Raw genomic sequence first — 6,626 nt, 5'->3', positions numbered from 1 at the left:
ACTCCCTGTCCCTTAAAGTTACCTGCTTTCTTTCTTTCTTTCTTTCTTTCTTCTTTCTTTCTTTCTTTCTTTCTTTCTTCATTTATTAATTTTTCCTTTCATTCCTTTCTGCTTTTTCTTTCTTTCTTTCTTTCTTTCTTTCTTTCTTTCTTTCTTTCTTTCTTTTATTTTTCCTTTCATTCATTTCTTTCTTTCTTGTCTGATTTCTCTTTCAATCCTACTTTCTTTTATTTATTCTTCCTATTCTTTCTTTCTTTTTTCCTTTCATTCCTTCTTCCTTAAATTCATTATTTCTTTCTTTCTTTCTTTCTTTCATTTATCAATTTTTCCTTTCTGCTTTCTCTTTCTTTCTTTCTTTCTTTCTTTCTTTCTTTCTTTCTTTCTTTCTTTCTTTCTTTTGTTTTTCCTTTCATTCATTTCTTTCTTGTCTGTTTTCTCTTTCAATCCTACTTTCTTTTATTTATTCTTCCTATTCTTTTTTCCCCTTTCATTCCTTCTTCCTTTAATTCATTCTTTCTTTCTTTCATTTATTAATTTTTCCTTTCATTCCTCTCTTTCTTTCTTGTCTGCTTTCTCTTTCTTTCAATCCTACTTTCTTTTATATATTCTTCCTATTCTTTCTTTCTTTCTTTTTTCCTTTCATTCCTTCTTCCTTAAATTCATTATTTCTTTCTTTCTTTCTTTTTTCATTAATTCATTCTTTATTTCTTTCATTTATTAATTTTTCCTTTCATTCCTCTCTTTCTTTCTTGTCTGCTTTCTCTTTCTTTCAATCCTACTTTCTTTTATTTATTCTTCCTATTCTTCCTTTTCTTTCTTTCTTACTTTCCATGTTTCTTCATCCTTTATGTCTCCTTTTCTCATCCTGTCCTTTCCTTCTGTCATTCCTTCACCATTTATTCTCCTCTTTTTCTTTCTTCTGGTCTCCCTTTCTTTTCTCTTTTCTTAGACCTTTCTGGAGTCCCTGAGCTCCCTTGTCTCGTAGGTTCCTCTGGATCTCTGCCACAACTACTACTATCTGTCTCTCCACTATCATCTCTCTCTCTCTCTTCACCTCCCTCTATCCCTCTCTCCAACACGGTGGTCTCAGCAGATGTGTGTCTAACATGAGTCTGGTCCTGCTGGAGGTTTCTGCCTGTTAAAGGAAGTTTGTCCTTGCCACTGTAACTTGCTAAATGCTGCAAAGTGCTCTGCTCATGGTGGATTAAGATGAGATCAGACTGAGTCTTTCAGAACACAAGTCTGATTCACAAGTCTATCAAAGGTCTGCAGCTGATATGGGGTGATATTAAAAGCTAGTCTCACTCTTACAACAAAGGTGCATTATAAAGATTACTGGTCGACTGTCATCTACAAGTCAGGGTCCTGGAGGCAGACACCCTCTCTACTTTTAAGAGTAGGCTTCAAACTTTCCTTCAAGATAAAGCTTATAGTCAGAGCTGGATCAGGCTTGGACCAGGCCTTGGTTATGCTGCTATAGGCTTAGACTGCCGGGGGAACGAACTCATTAGGATCCTGTCTCTCTGCCTGTCTCTTACTTTAACTCTTCCTGTCCCAAAGATCCTAACCATAGACCTTTCTGGAGTCCCTGAGCTCCCTTGTCTCGTAGGTTCCTCTGGATCTCTGCTGCTGTGGACGTTACAGACTCCAGCTGCTACAACTACTACTATCCGTCTCACCACTATCATCTCTCTCTCTCTTCATCTCCCTCTATCCCTCTCTCCAACACGGTAGGTCTCAGCAGATGTGTGTCTAACATGAGTCTGGTCCTGCTGGAGGTTTCTGCCTGTTAAAGGAAGTTTGTCCTTGCCACTGTAACTTGCTAAATACTTTCAAAAGTAGGCTTCAAACTTTCCTTTATAATAAAGCTTATAGTTAGAGCTGGCTCAGGTTTGGACCAGCTCTTAGTTATGCTGCTATAGGCTTGGACTGCCAGCGGAACTGACACACTAGGATCGTGTCTTTCCCCCTCTCTCCTCTCTCTGCCTATCACCCACTTTAACTCTCCCTATCCTATTAATTTACTAACCATAGACCTTTCTGGAGTCCCTGAGCTCCCTTGTCTCGTAGGTTCCTCTGGATCTCTGCTGCTGTGGACGTGCCAGACTCCAGCTGCTACAACTACTACTATCCGTCTCACCACTATCATCTCTCTCTCTCCAACACGGTCTCAGCAGATGTGTGTCTAACATGAGTCTGGTCCTGCTGGAGGTCTCTGCCTGTTAAAGGAAGTTTGTCCTTGCCACTGTAACTTGCTAAATGCTGCAAAGTGCTCTGCTCATGGTGGATTAAGATGAGATCAGACTGAGTCCTGTCTGGAAGATGGGACTGGATCTGATCCGGTCTTGATGTTGGGTCTTTGGTTAATAATAGAACATAGAGTCCGGTCTAGTACAATCAAAACTTGTGAAATCTCTTGCGGTCAAACGTGACTTACTGTCTGGTGTTTCTGTAAACACTCAGGTTGTTGCCACCACTAAAAACAGTTGGTTCTCCATTTCTGAGGTGCATTTAGCTTTCGGGATTACTTTTGTCGCCATGCCAGTGCACGAAAAAACCCCAACAAAATAAGCAGTGCATGTGTTGTTTTTCTGTCAAGACTGAAAGAATGATGAATCGGTTTCATTATGAGACACAGGTTATTTTCCCCACATATTCACATTATTCAGATTAAATGAAGAAGGTGAAAACACCTAAATGCTTTCTGATAAAGTTGGTTTGAAGTAAATAGCAAAGAGTCTGTGGGAGGTTTATCCATCTCTTATTGCCCTGACAGCACAAATATCCCAGAGCTGGAGTTTGCAGCAATATTCACCAACACACACCTGAAGCCCCAGAACACACGTAAAACCCAGTCAGCCGTACCTCCAACAGTCATCTTGTACGTCTTGTTGAACTGTCCGCTGACGTATCGTTGCACGAAGGAGGTTTTTCCAACATTTGCCTCCCCGACGATCAGAATCTTCAGCAGGTGTTCAGTCATCGCTCTCCTCGGACAACAACGTCTGCAGGCGGCTCAAAGTCCAAACCTCATGTTCAGGAAACGTGGTTTACGAGGCAGAGCTGTTTTTCTGCAGATTAACAAATCCTCAACTTCAACTCACCTGGATGAAACTCTACTATCTTACCATCTTTCCAAGTTTGAACTCACTGTTCCTACTTAAGAAGGTCCCTGCTTTTAAACCCTGAAAGGACTAGTTTACACACCATGCAGGCTTTAAATCATAACTCAGTGCTGTCTGTCCTTACTTCGTGCAGCTTTAGACTCAAACTGCTGGTTTTGCTTTTAAGAGGGAAGTTCCCAAAAGCTGTAAATAGTTCTGTGTCATAAACCACACCTTCATGCAACAGGAAACCAGAAGGAATCGGTGCACGCGAGCTTCTCCATCTCAAACTTCTTCTTGTGCCACATTTTTTAAATATATGAGCGGTGGTTGATTCCTCAAAGTTACATCCATCATGCAACATCTTTGCTGTGAGAAACCTTTGACTTTCATGTAAACTCGTGTCTTTACGCCCCTCTTGGTCTCCATCGGGTGTTTCTGAGAGCAGCAGGGTGGTTAAACCTTCATCACGTGACATGAAGAAAAGGACTGGCCTGCACGCTCACTCAGTGCCACATAAAGTCAGATGATGACAACATTTAGATGCAATGATCCTTGTAAAGTGATGGCATGCACACTATGACCTGTAATGTTTGATAATGTCTAGTGGTTGCAGCATGGATGGCTTTATTATCTGGCCCTCAGTTTCGTGCACGCAACATTTTTTAATTGGTAACTTTTAAGAGTAAGCTGTTGATACTTTAAGACTCGACGTACATAATAAACCATCACCTGTAGACTTTATAAGGCATGGATGATAGTGACGTCACTGAAGCCAAACAACGGCAATCACTTTATTGAAAACGCTGACTCAGCCTAACTTAAAGGTGACATATCATGCAAAATGGACTTTTTAATGGTTCTCCACCTGAAATATGTGTCCCTGTCTACAAACCCCCTGAAAAGTAAAAGAATCCATTCATCCCCTGTTCTAATTTCTCCACCTTTCTGTAAATGTGTGCTGAAACCAGCCGTTTCAGTTTTCAGTGTTTTTCATACGTCACTACAACTAGCATGCCTCCCTCCTAAGCTCCTTGTTAGCACACATGTGTGCAGGGAATGAAAAACGGAGGAGGGGTTGAGTTGTATTTTATACAGTCTATGGGCTGAACAAGCTCCGAGCTCTGACTTCCTGTTACAGACCGGATGGCGTTGTGACGTATGAAAAACACTGAAAACTGAAACGGCTGGTTTCAGCACACATTTTGGGGCGGCAGTCGCTCAGTCCATAGGGACTTGGCTTGGGAACCGAAGGGTTGCCGGTTCGAGTCCCAGTATGGACGAAGTTTGGCAAGTGGACTGGTGGCTGGAGAGGTGCTGGTTCACCTGCCTGGGCACTGCCAAGGTGCCCTTGAGCAAGGCACCGAACCCCCAACTGCTCGGGGTGCGCTGGTTGACGGCAGTATCCTCACTCTGACATCTCTCCCTAAGCATGTTCACTGCATGTGTGTGCATTGTATGTAAATACCAAAAAACTGTATGTGTAGCATGTCCAATATAGCACGAGTGAAAAAATTGAATTTCAATAAAGTACCTTTCTTCTTTCTTCTTCTTCATTTACAGAAAGGTGGAGAAATCAGAACAGGGGCAGAATGGATTCTTTTCATTCTCAGGGGGTTTGTAGACAGGGACACATATTTCAGGTAGAGAACCATTAAAAAGTCCATTTTGCATGATATGTCACCTTTAATAAACACAGAGGTCGGTTTTACTCCCCACGTCTGCAGATTTGAAGATCTAGTGGATGATTTTTAGTTTTCATGGAAAATTGTGCTAGCGCTAGTTAGCATAGCCACATAGCTACATGTTGGTAGCTGTGTTACCAAGACACACGTCGACATACTGATAAATAAAACAACAAGAAACACTAAATCTGTGACCAATCCTTCAGAAAGGTCCTGCTGCAGGCGCCTCTCTGTCAGGATCAGATTCTGGATCAGATTCAGAGGGTTGAAGTAACGCAGGTCTGTTGAGCCGCATTTTGTAATAACGGTGCATTTTGTAATAAACGTCCAAAATGTAAAAACTTTTTCATTTCATTTTGTAATAAGCCGCATTTTGTAATAAACTGCCCCAACGCATTTTGTAATAAATTTTGCCGCATTATGTAATAAGTTATTACATTTTGAGAAGATTATTACAAAATGCGTTGGGGCAGTTTATTACAAAATGCGGCTTTATTACAAAATGAAATGAAAAAGTTTTTACATTTTGGACGTTTATTACAAAATGCGGCTCAACAAGGTCTGTGAGAAGCCAACATGTAAACATCAGATCAACGTGCTGGAGAGCCGAGGCCACATCCACTTCCTGAAGGGGGCGTGGTCAGAGAGCTCATTCTCATTTAAAGGCACAGACACAGAAAACAGCCTGTTCTGAGCAGGGCTGAAAAAGAGGGGTTTACAGGCAGACCAAAATCTGATTTCAAAGTGTTTTTATGAGCAATAAACTTTAAAGACATGTTGTGGGGACCTCTTAGACCAATATATGTTGATGAAAAAGAGCAGAATATGTCACCTTTAAGAAACATTACCAATTATAAAGAGGTGAAGCTGAGGCAAGCCTCTACTAGAGATGGGATTTATGGCTCTTTGAAGGGAGCCAGATCTTGTGGATCCGTTCCTTTCAAAGAGCCGTTCAAAAGACTGGCTCATTTTTATATTTATTTATTTTTAAGCATCCAGCCTTTGGGGTGACTCATTTTATGTTGGAAATAATCACAGGGAGGAATGATCGCATAAGATTAGGATCAGAATCATTCAAACTTAGGCATCCCACCACAATATATTTTATAAGTGTGATATCTCAGGGGGGGGGGGGGATTCAGTCATTACAGTTGCTCTATACACAATAAGTTATACAATACAATAATAAGCTCTGTAGAAAATGAATACATGGTTGAAGTCCCTCTGGTGGTCTGTCTGGAGTCTGGCAATGGCAGCGTTGAGTCTGGTTGTCAGAGGGGGGATGTAAACAGCTACCAGTATGACATGTGAGATCTCCCTGTGGCCCACGGTGCTCTCTGTGCTATCCCGGTCTGCCTGGACAGTCTGGAAGCCGTCAATGGAGACGTTGTGGTTGAGAATATCCTGATGCAGACACGTTTCCATGAAGCACAACATGCTACATTCCTGAAACTCCATCTGACTCCTGGCTAGTCCTGTTAACTCGTCCATCTTATTATCGAGATCTCACATTGCCCATGATGAGAGAGGAGAGACCAGGCTTCTATCTCCTCTTCATAAACCTCCATCTTCTTATACCATCTCTCCTCCCTCATAGCTCTATGCCTCCTCTGCCTCCATGCATCCTAAATCTCCAGAGTCCTGCAGGAATCGTAAAAAACAGTCCACAGCTCTCACCAACTGAAGGCCAAAAGAGGTCACAACTTCAACAAACTGCCAGAGAAAAATCAGACAAAGTATGATGAAGAAAGAGAAGAAGAGGAGCAACCTTCCCTTTCATTCCTGGCAGTTAATGGTTTTCATTTTGCTGTAAAGTTTGGCATTTTAATACAGATGT

The sequence above is a fragment of the Notolabrus celidotus genome, chromosome 11, assembly GCF_009762535.1.
Source record: "Notolabrus celidotus isolate fNotCel1 chromosome 11, fNotCel1.pri, whole genome shotgun sequence".
NCBI classification, from domain to species: Eukaryota; Metazoa; Chordata; class Actinopteri; order Labriformes; family Labridae; genus Notolabrus; species Notolabrus celidotus.
This window is presented reverse-complemented; position numbering follows the sequence as displayed.